At 39.8% G+C, this 14,917-nt stretch overlaps 1 protein-coding gene across 1 annotated transcript in view; it reads left to right on the top strand.

The window, feature by feature from the left end:
* Positions 1-14,917, top strand: part of ADAMTS12 (ADAM metallopeptidase with thrombospondin type 1 motif, 12) — a 680,205-nt gene that overhangs the window by 309,527 nt on the left and 355,761 nt on the right. The window lies entirely within an intron of this gene.

The following is a 14,917-nucleotide window of genomic DNA, read 5'->3' as shown; positions in this document are numbered from 1 at the left end:
TAGAGGGATAATTTTACCTCCTCGTTGCCTATTTGGATACCTTTTATTCCCTTCTCTTGTCTTATTGCTATTGCTAAGACTTCCAAAACAATATACCAACAACAGTCTTGATGTTTTTTGTTTAGACTCTAGTCTCTTTGACATTCCCTGAGCTTCTTAAATGTGAATTTTCCTCTTCTTCATGACACCTGGGAATTCTTCTAGTTCCTCTTCCACAGTTTTCTTAGAGCTTTCCCTGTAGCACTCATGTTTTGGAATTCTGATCATACATATGTTGTCCATTCTGATGCTGTGCCTCATGATTCTAATGTTTTCTTCCTTTTCTTTTTGTCTCCTGTCTGATTTTTCTTCTAATATGTTCCCTTTGAGATTCGTGTTTTCCAGCTCACTGATGCTCTGTTTCATCCCTTCAGATCTGCTTTTTTTGTCCCTCTAGGATATTGGAAACTTCTACCATTTTTGTCTTAATATTCTGGGTTTCATTTTCATACATTTCTGTTAGTCCTAGTACTGTGTTGGCTGTACTCTCTCTGTTTTGTGATGATTATTATTAAATTCTTCTATGTCTTTCTCTCTATAGTTTTACTTCTTAATTCCATCTTTTTTGTTTTTTCCATAGTTGTTCAAGTTTCTTTGCATCAATATATTTTTTCCTGGCTCCCTCTCTCATGAGTATTCACCTTATTTATGACTTATATTCTTCCATTATTTGAACCTTCTTCCACAGTGATTCATTTAACACCACATCAATATATTTATTCTGTTTCCCTGTCTCTGGGATATTTATTTTATTTTTGTATCTCCTTCCTTCTTCCATCATTTGTGTCTTCTTCAGTAGCTGTTTGTATGACTCCATATCAGTTTATTTTTTCTGCCTCTCTGACTCTGTGGTATTTTTTGTTTCTGGAATATCATTTGCTTGTTTTTAGGAGAAGGCTCGATTTGTTTTTTTCATGATGTTTGATGCTGCCTATTGTTTTCTTGACATTGCATGACATTGTTTTTGGTATGAGTTAGGCTGTTTCTATTGTGTCTGTGTAGGTTATTGATAGTTCTTTATCTTTATGCTATTATTGATTAGTTGCAGACTTAAAGTGTTCATTTTATGGGAATAGGCAACTTGATCTACTAGAAGTCCTTTCTGGACCTGTGGAGGGGAATATTTGACTTTTGCTCTGCTGCAATCCTAAAGGCACACAGTTCAAATCCACCAGTTGCTTTGCAATAAAAAGATGGGAAATATCCTCCTGTGATTAAACTGTGTCTAAAACCTCACCAGCGGGTCAGCTATGGGTAAGTTCTGACTCAACAGTAAACAACAACAACAAAACCCTTCAGATCTTCTCTGTTCTACAATGCAGGCCTACAGGAATCTCACCTTATTTTAGCCTACTCTCCCAAAGTCTGTTGTCTTCTTTTGTCTGCATGACCAGACTTCCCAACTTAAGCGACTTCTGTCCAGAGAAGTTTGTAGGCAGCTCCCTTGCTAAATACTTCAGTGTGCCAGCTGTGAAAGTGACTCTGCCACTAAATTGCAGGATTCTTTCTTAAATTATATTGTCATTTTTGGTAAGTAGTATGGCCCCACAGGTGGCCAAGATACCTAACTGGGGGAGGTTTTATCCAGGGGAGTAACAGGCCTTTCCCTCCCACGAACCTGAATGTCCATGATGTTCTTATTCAAGGACTGGCCCTTCTTCACAATATCAACCGCCAAAGTTTGTAAGATGAATTTTTACTATCCTTGTCTCCAAGGAGCACTCAGGTTCACTTTCTCCAAGACAGACCTTTTCATTCTCTTGTCACTCCAGGAAATATTTAGTACTCTTCTCCAGAACCACAACTCAAAGGCATCAATTTTTCTTCTGTTATCCTTAGTCATTGTTGAACTTTGAGATGCATAGCAAACAATTGAGAAGATCATGGCTTGAATCATGGCCATGGCACCTCAGTCTTTACACTGATATAATTGCTCTTTAGTACTCTGGAGTAGTCCCTGACAGCAGATTTTGAGGGGTGCTTAGATACAGTCTATAGTGTTTTCTTTGGCTGGTTTCTGCAAATAAGGTTGTTAGACCTTTCTTCTTAGTCTGTCTTGCTATACCTCTCTTCCTACTCTGTCTTAGCCTGGAAAAATAAGCCCCCAAATTCCCCATGATGTCTGGCCACTTATCACCTCTTGTGTGATAAACAGAAACAACTTGATTATTTCTTAGCCAGTCTTACACTTGACTTTTCAGCTTCCAGAATAATAGAATTGCTTTCAGTCTGGGGGAATGACATTTACTTTTTTAAAGCACATTTCTAATGTAGCCAGGGTGATTCTTGGAAGCAAGGATAATGAAACGTCATCTCATATACTTTACATTTTGTTAGGAGATGCCTGTTCTTGGAAAGGACATCCTACTTGGAAAAGTGGAAAGCAAGTAAAGGATAGGAAGACACTCAGTGATATGAGATTCAAATAGTCACTGTAATTCTGAGCTCAAGTATGTCAGAAATTATGAGTGGCACAGGGTAGAGCAGTGTTCAGATCTGTTGTTCACAGCATTGCTATGAATCATTGTCTACTTGATAACTTAGCAACAACACTAGAGGTGAATAAAATAGTGATTTTGTTTCGATACACTTCCCTTTCACTCTATCCTCTGAGTACAGTTCCCCTAGACCAGGTCCTTTGATTTTCTAATATTGAATCAGGAAGAAAATGAGAGGGGGCAAAAATCAGAGGTCCTTGAGCTATGAGGTTTCCTGGGGAATTTGAAGGATGCTCTGAGTTTAAGAGAAGAAAATGATTCTTGTCATAGTGATTCATCAGTGCCAGTCTCACGTTGGAGTTATTTTTAAAGTATTTTGTTGGTAGCTAAACTGTGTTCCTTTGGTCATGTCAAAATATAATTTCCAACTATCAGAAAAAGCACAATTCTTACATAAATCACAGTGAGTATGTGCTATATTTTAATTACCCCATTAATGAGAGAATCAGCAGGATGACAAAGCTGATTCAAAGGATATGAGAAACTAATGTGTATTCAGTCAGTATGTGAGAACCAAAAAATTAAAAGCGTCACTGCAATAAGCCAAAGTTAGAACAAAACTGGCTGACTGCCTACAAGGCAATAAAACTGTCGCTGTGGAATTACCACAAGAAAAAAATAATTTACAGTTTCTCAGTATTCTACAGATTAATTTGTCTCTTTAAAGAGTTTGAAAAGTCCTGTACCTTTATTCGTGGAAATAGCTAAGTCAAACAGAGTGACGGTTCCCAACCTAAAAGAGTCAAGTGAACCTTGGGTGGGCTGGCTGCAGAACTCCCAGGCATGACTTCAGATTATACATATTTTTTCTTCCTGCCTTCCAAGTTTTAGATAAATTCTCTTAATAACTACTTAGGAATTTCATAAATATTCTCCTACAATTTTTTTTATCACAGGGAAGGCTGACCTCATTAAAATTATATTCTTGTCATCCAAAAGTGAAACATGTATGAAGGACACAGCTCTCCTAACAAGGTCTGAAAGTCTACAGCCAGAAGTGGCTGAGAAAATACCAATGCCAAAGAATGCACTTTGGCCTGGAAACTTTGTGCCCTAAACCAGGGGCAGGATGGGTAAATACCACCTTCCTTGCCACAGAGAGCATGAATCTGATTCTCAAAGTGTGGAAATTGTTCCATTCTCAAAGTGTGGAAATTGTTCCAGTCCTCAGCTTGCTTTTCTACATTCTCTTCAGTGGCTACTAAGGTTGAACACTTTCTCTAAATCTAGTCACTTTATTGCTATCATTGTTAGGTACAGGCAAGTAAGTGACTAAGACTTACAACAACCCTATGAACAATCTTGTTCTATCTTGTGCCATAATCAAGATCTCCAGCATATGAGAGAGCCCATTGCTACAATCACTATGTCAGTCCATCTCCTTGAGGGTGTCTTTCCTTCCCCTGACCCTTTGTCTTTCACAGCATGAGGTGCTTCTCTAGATCCTGGCCTGTTCTGACAACATGTGCAAAATATGTGAGATTATCTAAGGAGCACCCTGTTTGTACATCCTCCAAGGACAATTTGTTTATTTTTTGGCAGGCCATGTGATATTCAATACCCTTCTCCAACATTACAATGAAAAGCTATTTCTTTTCTTTGGTGATCCTTATTTACTGTTTAACTTTCAGAAGCACTATAAAATAGCATGGTGTTTTTGTATATTTGTTTTATTGGATAATGTGCGCCTGTCTTTAAACTGACATTCTTTTTCTTTAGCACTTTGGAGAAGGCATTGATAGTAGATTTTCACAATGCAATACATCTGTTCATTTCTTGGTGCCTGTTGCCATAGTTGTTGTGTAGTAGCAGCTTATATGTTAAGGATTAGAGAAGCTATTTTGTGTGTTAGCATTAGATAAACCATTTTTTTCTGACAGCTGTTTGAATAAATGTACACCTCAATAATTTTAGCAGTAATATGTTCTCTTATACCTGCTGACCCAGCTTGGTTACTACCCCCTGGTTACATCCTGTACCTGACCCGGGGCCTGGACACCCTTGAGAATCAAAAACAATAATGATTCCCAAATGTGAAGAAATCTCAGCTCCCAACTGCCATGAACTTTATGTAATACTCCTGCCCAAACTCTGTATATAAACCCAATCTTCACGTCCCTTCAATGGTTTGAACATTAGCTAATGTTCTTGACTGTGTGCCATAAAGATTTGTTGACCCCTAATAAAGTTTGAGTGTTTAAAATCTTAAATTTTCTGTAATAACAGTTGATTATAGATCCAAGAAAAATTAAGTTCTTGACAACTTCAATCTTTTCCCCATGTGTCATGTTGTTGCCTCTTAATCCAGTGGTGAGGTATTTTGTTTTCTTGATGTTATGATGTAACCCATCTTGAAGCCTTTATATGATGAAGTCTTTGATCTTTATCAGTGTTTCAGGCCTTCTTCACCATCTGCAAAATGCTTGTGTCATCTGTACAGTGCAGGTTGTTGATGAGTCTGCCTTCAATCCTGATACCACATTCTTCTTTCTATAGTCCAGGCTCTCAAATGATTTCCCCAATATATAGATTGAACAGGTATGGAGAAAGGGTACAAGCTTGGCTCACACTTTTCCTGATTTTAGACCATAGACTATTCTCTTGTTCTGTTTAAATAACTACTACTTGGTTAATATGTAAGTTTTACAAGAACACAATTAAGTGTTCTGGGATTCCTGTTCTTCTCAATGATAGCCATAATTTGTTATGATATACATGGTCAGAAGGTCAAGGACTGCAGCCTCCTATATGGATTGAAGCTCGACATCAAGAAAACAAAGATTCTCACCACTGGGCCAATTGGCAGCATCAGTATGGATGGTGAAGAGATTGAGATAGTGAACAGTTTTAGTTTACTTGGTTCCACAGTCAGCACTGTTGGTAACAGCAGCCCAGAAATCAAGAGATGAATTGCATTGGGAAAGTTAGCTCTGAGGGACCTCTCAAGAGTACTGAAGTGCAACAATGTCAGGCTGGAGACTAAGTTGTTCCTGATCCAGGCTATAGTCTTCACAATTACATGCTATGCACCAGAGAGTTGGGCAGTGACTAGGGATGATAGAAAGAGAATTTATGCCTTTGAGCTGTGATGCTGGAGAAGAGTATTGAATACACCATGGACTGCTAGGAGAACAAACAGGTGAAGCCAGAATGCCCCTTGGAGTCAAGGATTCTGAAGCTTCGTCTGACATACTTTGGGCATGTTGCAGGGAGGGACTGGTCATTAGAGAGGGATTATGTTCAGCAGAGTGGAGGGACAGCGCAGGAGAGGAAGACCTTTGCTGAGATGGATCAATTCTGTGACTGGAGTGGTGGAAATGAATGTGTTTGAGATGGCTAGGTTGGCACAGGATAGAACGGCATTTAGGGCTCTTGTACATAGGTCACTATGAGTTGCAAGTGACTTGATGGCACATAACAACAACATACAGTCAAATGCTTTTGCATAATTAATATAGCACAAGTAAACGTCTTTCTGATATTCTTTGCTTTCAGCCAAGATTCATCTGACTTAGGCAATTGTATCTTTAATTCCATAGACTTTTATGAATCTAGTTTGAAATTCTGGCAATTCCTTGTGGATGTATTTTCCTAGATATTTTAATAATCTTCAGTCAAATTTTACTTGAATGTGATAGTAATGATGCTAGTGGATAAATTAAACCTTCTATTGGATCACTTTTTTTTTTTAAACAGTAGGAACAAATATAGATTATTTCTAAATTTTTGGCCAGGTAACTGCCTTTCAAATGTCTTGTAATATACTGGTAGGCATGTCCCAAGATGCATCTATTTCTTGAAACACCTCAATTGTTATTCCATCAATTCCTGGGGCCTTATTTTTTTTACTGATGTTTTTAATGCAGCTTGATTTCTTCCTTTGTAGTACTGGTTCTTTCTTATGTGTTTGTTGTTGTTTGTTGTTTAATGCCGTCTAGTCGTAGACGACTCATAGCGACCCTATGAACGAACAGCCTGAGCACTGTTCGTACATAGAGTTTCCGGAGGCAAGCCATTTTGGAAGTGGATGCCGCTCCTGCTTCCAGTCTTATGTGTTACTTCCTAAAATAATTCAGTGTCAACCAGTTATTTTTGTACAGTGATTCTGCATAATCAGTCTCTCCATGTTCTTTTGATGCTTCTTGCCTCTTTCAAAATTTTGCTCAGGGAATCTTTCAGTATTGCAATCCAAGACTTGAATTTGTTTTTCAGTTCTTATAACTTGAGAATTGCCAGGCATGCTTCTCCTTTTTCATTTTCCTATTCCAGCTGCTTGCACATAGCATTTTGATACTTTGCTTTGTTTTCTTGAACTTTCCTTTGAAATCTTCTGTTCAGCTCTGTTTTCTTCTGCATTCTTCCCCTGTGTTTTGGCTTCTTTTTGTTCCAATGTAAATTTTATAGTGTCTTCTGACATCTGCTTTGGACTTTTCTTTTTTTCTTTATAGATAATGTCCTTGATGACATTCCATAACTCAACTGGTCTTCAGTTATTAATGTTGAATGTACCAAAATTTAACCTTAACTTATTTTTTATTCCATTGGGGGATACACTTAATGTCATATTTTGGTTCTCATGGAAGTATTTTAGTTCTGCTTCACCTTCAATTAAAACTTACATGTGAGTGATTGATGAAGTGGTCCACAGTCAGCCCCTGACCTGCTTTTGACTGCTGGTGTTGAGCTTCTCCATGGTCTCTTTCCTGAGACAGAGTCAAACTGATTCGTATGTAGTTTATCACAAGAGGTTCATGTATACAGTTGCTGATTATGTTGTCTTCAAAAAGTTATTTACAGTGAATAAGTAATTCATTGTACAAAATTTTATCCTTCAAATTCCAGCCACATTTCTTACACTAAGGCTGTATTTCCATATTACTGTTGTTCCTAACCTTTGCATTCCTGTCACTAATTATTATTAATACAATTGATCAATTTCCAATTCTAAAATCTGGTAGAACACCCAGTTTTCTCACTTTTGCTTTAGTAGTTGATGCATATGCTTTGGAAAATAGTAGTTTAAGCAGGTCTTCTTTGTATTCCTATAGATTGTGTTCTCTCACACCATTGTACTTCACAATAATTCATTTTTTTATTTTATTTTATTAATTTTAATGAACATTTACAGAAATTTTGGATTTCCATTCATTCATTGTTGCATTTCTCTCCCTGCCCACCCCTCCCCCCCAGTTCGCTCCTCTCTTTGAAAAGTAAAAGAAAAATTCTTTCATTGGTATGCAATGTACAACCCCCATGCCACACCAAGTACACTCCACTATGCAATCTTAATTCTAAACTCTTGTGATGACCACAATACCCTATCATATATCGCTTTTAAAGTGTTCTCTCCCTCATCTGTGTCAATGCAGTATACATAATTTATCCAGTTTTTCTCAGTCTTACCCCAACCCTGATGTCAGTCCCATTCTACAACAGTGGCACTGTGCAGTATTTGTCCTTTTGTGACTGAGATACTTCACTCAGCATAATGTCCTCCAGGGTCACCCATTTTTAATAATATTGTATGAGTTCCTTGTTTTTCAATGCAGCAAAGTATTCCATTGTGTGAATATACCACAGCTTCTCTATCCATTCGTTTGTTGATGGACACTTAGGTTGTTTCCAACTCCTTGCTACTGTGAACAAAGCCGCAATAAACATAGGTGTACATACAATTATTCTCTCTCTCTGTGTGTTTGACTGTGAATGCTACACTATTCCTTTTTTATTTGTCAATCTTACATAATGGAGCTTAAGATTGTCTGATTTAGAATAATCCATCTCAGCTCAGATTAGAATGTTATTCTTTATGCATTTCATATTTTTAAAAAATTTCCACTTTTCCTATAGTCATATTTTTGTATATTCAGTGTTCCAATCTTAAGGGGTGTTTGAAGCTCCTTTTTTAGTGTCTGCTCATTTTTTAGTGCCTTCTTGCCTGAAGGACTTATCTTCTGGCACTATGTGTAACAATGTTTCTGTGTTATTCATAGGCTTTTCAAAGACTTATGATTTCAGAAGTCAAGGGCCAGTATGCTTCTTAGTCTGGAAAAATCACTGAAACATGTCCACAATGGGTGACTGTACTGGTATTTTTAATACTGGATGCATAACTTCCAGCATCAAAGCAACAAACACAAAAGTCACCACAATATGACAGATTGACAGAAAAGTGTTGTACTCATAAAAGCAAACAATAAAATAAGCATGCATAAAGATCACTTAAAAATGCATGCCATGTTGCTGGAGTTAGGTGCCATTAAGTTAAGTATGACTCATAATGACCGTATGAACAACAGTTCTGAACCCAGTTCTATTCTGTGCCATTTTCGTCATCTCTGACACACTTGAGTCCATTGCTGCAGTTGCTGTGTCAATTAATCTCTTCTTCACTTTCACTGACCTCCCTCCACCTTTTTAAGCATGATTTCCCTCTGCAAGGAATATTCTTTCCTAGTAACAAGCAGGGAATACCAGAGGAATGTCTATCTGTGTTTCATTGACTATGCAAAGGCATTTGACTGTGTAGATCATAACAAACAGTGGCTGACTCTGAGAAGAATGGGAATCCCAGAACACTTGATCGTTCTAATGCGAAACTTATACTTGGACCAGGAGGCAGTCATCAGAACAGAGCAAGGGAACACTGCATGGTTCAAAATTGGGAAGGGCGTATGCCAGGGATGCATCCTATCTCCAAACCTTTTCAACCTATATGCAGAACAGATTATCCGGGAGGCTGGGCTCTATGAGGAGAAATGTGGGGTCGAGATTGGTGGATGAATTATCAACAATCTGCGTTATGTGGATGACACAACCCTGCTTGCTGAAACTGAGGAGGACCTGAAGCGCCTGCTGCAGAGTGTCAAGGACTGCAACCTACAATATGGATTGAGGCTCAATGTCAAGAAGACCAAGATTCTCACCACTGGGCCAATTGGCAGCATCAGGATGGATGATGAAGAGATTGAGATTGTTAATAGCTTTAGTCTGCTTGGCTCCATAGTCAACAGTCTTGGTACCAGCAGCCAGGAAATTAAAAGGCGCATTGCCATGGGAAAGTCTGCTGTTAGGGACGTCTCCAAAGTGCTGAAGAGCAGTGGTGTCTCTCTGGAGACTAAGGTGCGTCTGATACAGGCCATGGTCTTCGCAATCACCTGTTATGCGTCAGAGAGTTGGGCAATGACCAAGGAGGATAGAAGGAGAATTGATGCCTTTGAGCTGTGGTGCTGGAGAAGAGTATTGAGAATACCATGGACTGCTAGGAAAACAAACAGATTTGTCCTGAAGAGGGTTAAACCGGGTGGCTCCTTGGAGGCAAGGATTCTGAGGCTCCGTCTAACTTACTTTGGACATGTTGTGAGGAGAGACCGGTCCTTAGAGAGGGACATCATGCTTGGGAGGGTGGAGGGACGGAGTAGGAGAGGAAGGCCCTCTATGAGGTGGATTGATTCAGTGACTGGGATAATTGGGATGGGAGTGTCAGAGACAGTGCGATTGGCACAGGACAGAGCGGAATTTAGGGCTGTTGTACATAGGGTCACTATGAGACGGCACATAACGTAACAGTAACAAGAGCAAAGTATGTGAGTCTTTGCCGTCTTTGCCTCCAAGGACTATTCTAGTTACACTTTTCCAAAGACATATCTGTACTTTTGACAGTCCATGGGATATTCAGTGTTCTTCTCCAGCATCACAGCTCAGTGGCATTAGTTCTCCTTCTGCCATCCTTATTCACTGTCCAGCTCTTAGATTAATGTTGCTGTTGTATGTGCCATCAAGACACCTGTGACCCATAGTGACCTTTGTACAGCAGCTCTGAATCCTGCCCTGTCCTGAGCCAGTCTCAGTAATTCTGACACACCAACCCCCATTGCTCCTTTTACTGTATGAATCCATATCGTTTGGGGTCTTCCTCTCCTATGCTGTCACTTTATCCTTCCAAGATGATGTCCTTCTCCAAGGACTGGTCTCTCCTGGCCAACGTATGTGAGATGGAGCTTCAAAATCTTAGCCTCCAAGGAGAAACTTGATTTCACCCTTTCCAAGACAGACCTATTTGTTTTCATGACAGTCCATGGTATATTCAAAACTCTTCTACAGCACCACATTTTGAAGGCATCAATTCTTCTGTCACCCTTAGTCATTATCCAGCTCTCTGACACATAACAAGTAATCCCGAATACTATGGCCTGGATTAGGCACACCTTTGTATCTAAACTGACAACTTTGCTTTTCAGCACTCTAGAAAGGTCCCTGACAGCAGATTTTCCCCAGTGCAATTTGTCTTTTGATTTTCTGACTGCTGGTACCAAGAGTGTTGATTGTGAAGCCAAGCAAACTATAATTGTTAACAACCTCAATCTCTCTCCATCTATCTTGGTGCTACCAATTGGCCCAGTGGTGAGAATCTTTATCTTCTTGATATTGAATTTAAATACATATTGAAGACTACAGTCCTTGACTTTCTGCAACAAACACTTCAGATCTTCTTGAGTTTCTTCAAACGAGGTTGCGTCATCTGCAAAACCTAGGTTGTTGATAAGTCTTCTTCCAATCCTGATGCCATATTCCTCTTCATGAAGCCCTTCTTCCCAAATGATCTGTCCTGCATATAGATTGAAAAGATATGGAAACAGACAGGATGCATCCCTGATTTTGATTCCCTTTCCTGATTTTGAACCATGCCATGTTTCCTTGCTCTGTTCTCAGGACGTCCTGGTCCAAGTATAGATTTCACATAAGCACAATCAAGTGTTCTGTGATTCCAATTTCCTTCAAGGTTAGCCACAATTTGTTGTGATCCACACAGTCAAATTTGTTTGCATAGGCAATGATGTAACATAAACACATTTCTCTGATACTTTTGCTTTCTAGCAAGATACATCTGACAATGGCAGTAATGTCCTTAGTGCCACGACCTCTTCTAAACCAAGCTTGTATTTCTGGTAGTTCTCTGTCAATGTACTGTTCACTATTTTTGGATAATCTTCGGCATAATTTTGCTAATGTGTGGTATTAGTGATGTCGTTTGTTAATTTCCACATTCTGTCCCATGATCTTTTTTGGAATGGGAGCAAATATGGATCTCTTCCAGTCAGTTGTCCAAGTAGTTGTCCTCCAGACTTCTTGGCATAACTTGGTGAGCATATCCAGGGCAGCATCTGTTTGTTGAAATATGTCAATTGGTATGCCATCAATTCCTGAAGCTTTATTTTTTGCCAAGTCCTTCAGAGCACCCTCAACTTCCTTTGTCATCACCATTGCCTCTTGATCATATGTTGTTTCTTGAAATTCTGTGTCAGCCACTTCTTTTTAGTATAATGATTCTGTATTCTTCCTTCCATCTTCTTTTAATGCTTCCTGAATCATTCAGCGTTCTGTCTATAGAATCCTTAAGTATTGCAACTCATGGCTTGAATTTGTTCTTTAGTTCCTTCAGCTTAAGAAATGCCTAGCATGTATGGTCCTTTGATTTTACACATTTCACTGAAATACTTTGACTTGTCTTCCCGTGCTGCTCTTTGAAATCTTCTGTTCAGCTCATTAAGTTCTTTACTTCTTCATTTGCTTTGACTTTTCTGTGCTCTAGTATAATATTCAGAGTTTCTTCTGACATCCATTTTGCTTTTATTCCTCTTCCTTCTTTGTAATGACCTTTAGCATTCTTCATGAATGATATTCTTGATATATTCTCACAGCTCATCTGATCTTTGTTCAATAGTGTTCAAGACCTCAAACTTTTTCTTGAGTTGGTTTTTAAATTCATAGCAAATGATTTAAAAGACCATGGCCTAAATCAGGCACATCTTATTCTTCAAACTGACTTTCATTGCCCCTCAGTAATTTGAAGAGGTACCTAACAACACACTTTCCAAGTACAATACATCTCCTGATCTCCTGACGGTTGCTGGTACCAACTGTATTGATTGTGGATCCAAGTAAGGTGAAAATGTTGACAATATCCATTTGCATTCTTTGAGAAATAGAATAGAAATTGTCTGGCCTGTGACAGTGTATCCTCTAGCCCAGCAGAAGATAGGAATTGGGGTGCCAAGTCAGGTCAGAGTTTTCCCTTGTCTGGCCTGTGTCTGAAAACTCAGTTGGAAGTCAGGTCACAGGTAGCACTTCCTCCAGCCTGGCTGTGTGTAAGGTGTTCTGTGGGTGGGTACCTAGTCTGTCCTCAGAGGAACCTAACTTTGTCTGCTTGGTTAGAGATGGTGTCTTTGCCAGTCCAGAGAATGATGCAGACAGAGTTCCCGTTCAGAGATGTCAGCGTAAAGAGATAGTCATTGCTGATCTGAGGTACCCAAAGATGCCCTACTCTGCACAGGGTCCACAGCTTCCAATGTGATGGTGGTTTTGGGTGGAGGTATCCACTAAGAGCAGAAAAGGTCCTTATCAGAAGATTATCTGGGGCTTTACTGTTGTCAAGGTATGGCATAGTCTGTTGGATCCTGGAGAACAAACCTGAGAGCTTCTGCCTCTAGATACAAGAGGACAGGAAAGTTGGCTAATCATTTACAAACAAGACAGACATATCTTTCAGACAACTTACCCACACAGCACTTTTAAGACCTTTTCCACTCAGAGCTTGCTCAGAACTATGTTAAAAGGACACCTCTTTTTAAACCACAAAGTGGACAGACAGATACCAACTCCGGTTGATTCTCAATATATGTGTGGCTTTGTTAGTTTAGTGGGACTTCTCACAGAATCTCATTAAGAAAATGCCCAACTTATAGTTGTATATTTGTTATGACCAAAGTGGATGCAAATGAAGAGACACACAGGATAAGAGCTAAGAGAGGTGGCAGTGTAGAGCTCCCATGTTCCAATGAGTGATGTGTTATTCTGGGTTTTATTCCTTTTATCCATAGAATTTATATTACTTATCTAATGATGCTATAACAGAAGTACCACAGTGTGTCTTTCTGATCACTTGCTATGCATCTAAGAGCTGGGCAGTGAATAATGATGAGAGAAGAAAAAATAATGACTTTGATCTGTGGTGTTGGGGAAGAGCACTGAACATCCCATGGACGGCCAGGAGAATGAATAGATGTGTCTCGGAGAGGGTGAACTGGAGTGCTTTATGGAGGCAAGAATGATGAGCCTTCACATCACATAACTTGGGCATCTTGCTAGGAGGGACTGTTCTTGGAGAGGGACATAATGGTTGGAACGGTGAAGAGTTGGCAAAGGAGAGGTAGACCCTCAACCAGGTGACTGCTGCAATGGACTCTAATGTGTCAGGATGTGTGAAGATGGCACAGGCTAGAACAGAGTTCAGATTTTTTGTTCATAGGCTCGCTGTGAATGGTACAACAATAACCATCATTTAGGAGGCTTGAAGGCCAATTTCAGAGCTCCAGTTCCAGGATAAGGTGCTCTGTGGGAAGTTTCTTTGCACCTCAGCGTGTGTGAGCCTGACATTCCTTAGAAATTTCCATGTATGAGTTTAACAAGTTGCCACTGATGATTGGAAGGGACTCAGGAGACACTTTATAGTCAGGACAGCTCCTCAGTCTTGGCCAAATGTAGGAGTTTCTGTCACTGAGTCTTCTGTCATTTGGCCCCTTGGTCCAGCCTGGCTTCTGCCCTAATCAGAGAAATGGTAGAAAACTTTTTAGCTCTACTGTTGGGATGACATAAGAAGATTCAGTGCCTTTGAATTGTGATGCTGGAGAAGGGTCTTGAACATAACATGGATTGTCAAGAAAACAAATAGGTCTGTTTTGGAGACGGTGAAACCAGGTTTCTCCTTGGAGGCTAGGATTCTAAAGCTCTGTCTCACATACTTTTTCACGTGGCCAGGAGAGATCAGTCCTTGGAGAAGGACATCATGCTTAGAAATGTGGAGGGAAAGCACAGGAGAGGAAAACCCTAGATGAGATGGACTGATAGAGTGACTGGGGCAATGGGTGTTGGTGTGTTGGAATTAGTGAGACTGGCTCAGGACAGGGTAGGATTCAGAGCTGCTGTACACAGGGTCACTATGGGTCACAGGCAACTCGATGGCACATAACAACAGCAGCCTCATCCCTGCTGAAGAGAGATGCTCAGTACTCTCACCTCAAGGACTGGCACACCAACTGTGTCACCTCTTTCTGCTGGTTTCCTGGCTCTTAGGCTACACTGCTGCAGTTTCTAACTGTCTTGCACCAACTCAGGAATTACAACTTTCTGTATCCTGGGTCTAGTTAGGGGCCTTGGACCTAAAGGACTCAATCCACTCTGGGCTCTTTCTTAATAGTGGTGAAGTCCTCGCATCTCTCCTTTGTCTTTCATAAACTAAAAGATGATATGTATGGAGTGAGGTGTAGGTCTTGCTTGAGTAAAACCAAGGACTATAAACGTCATTACAGAAAAGCTAGGAA

The sequence above is a fragment of the Elephantulus edwardii genome, unplaced genomic scaffold (genome assembly GCF_000299155.1).
Source record: "Elephantulus edwardii isolate Elephantulus edwardi_28Jun2011 unplaced genomic scaffold, EleEdw1.0 scaffold00191, whole genome shotgun sequence".
Taxonomy (NCBI): domain Eukaryota; kingdom Metazoa; phylum Chordata; class Mammalia; order Macroscelidea; family Macroscelididae; genus Elephantulus; species Elephantulus edwardii.
The sequence above is the reverse complement of the archived record's forward strand: the minus strand, read 5'-3'. Positions and strand labels throughout refer to the sequence as shown.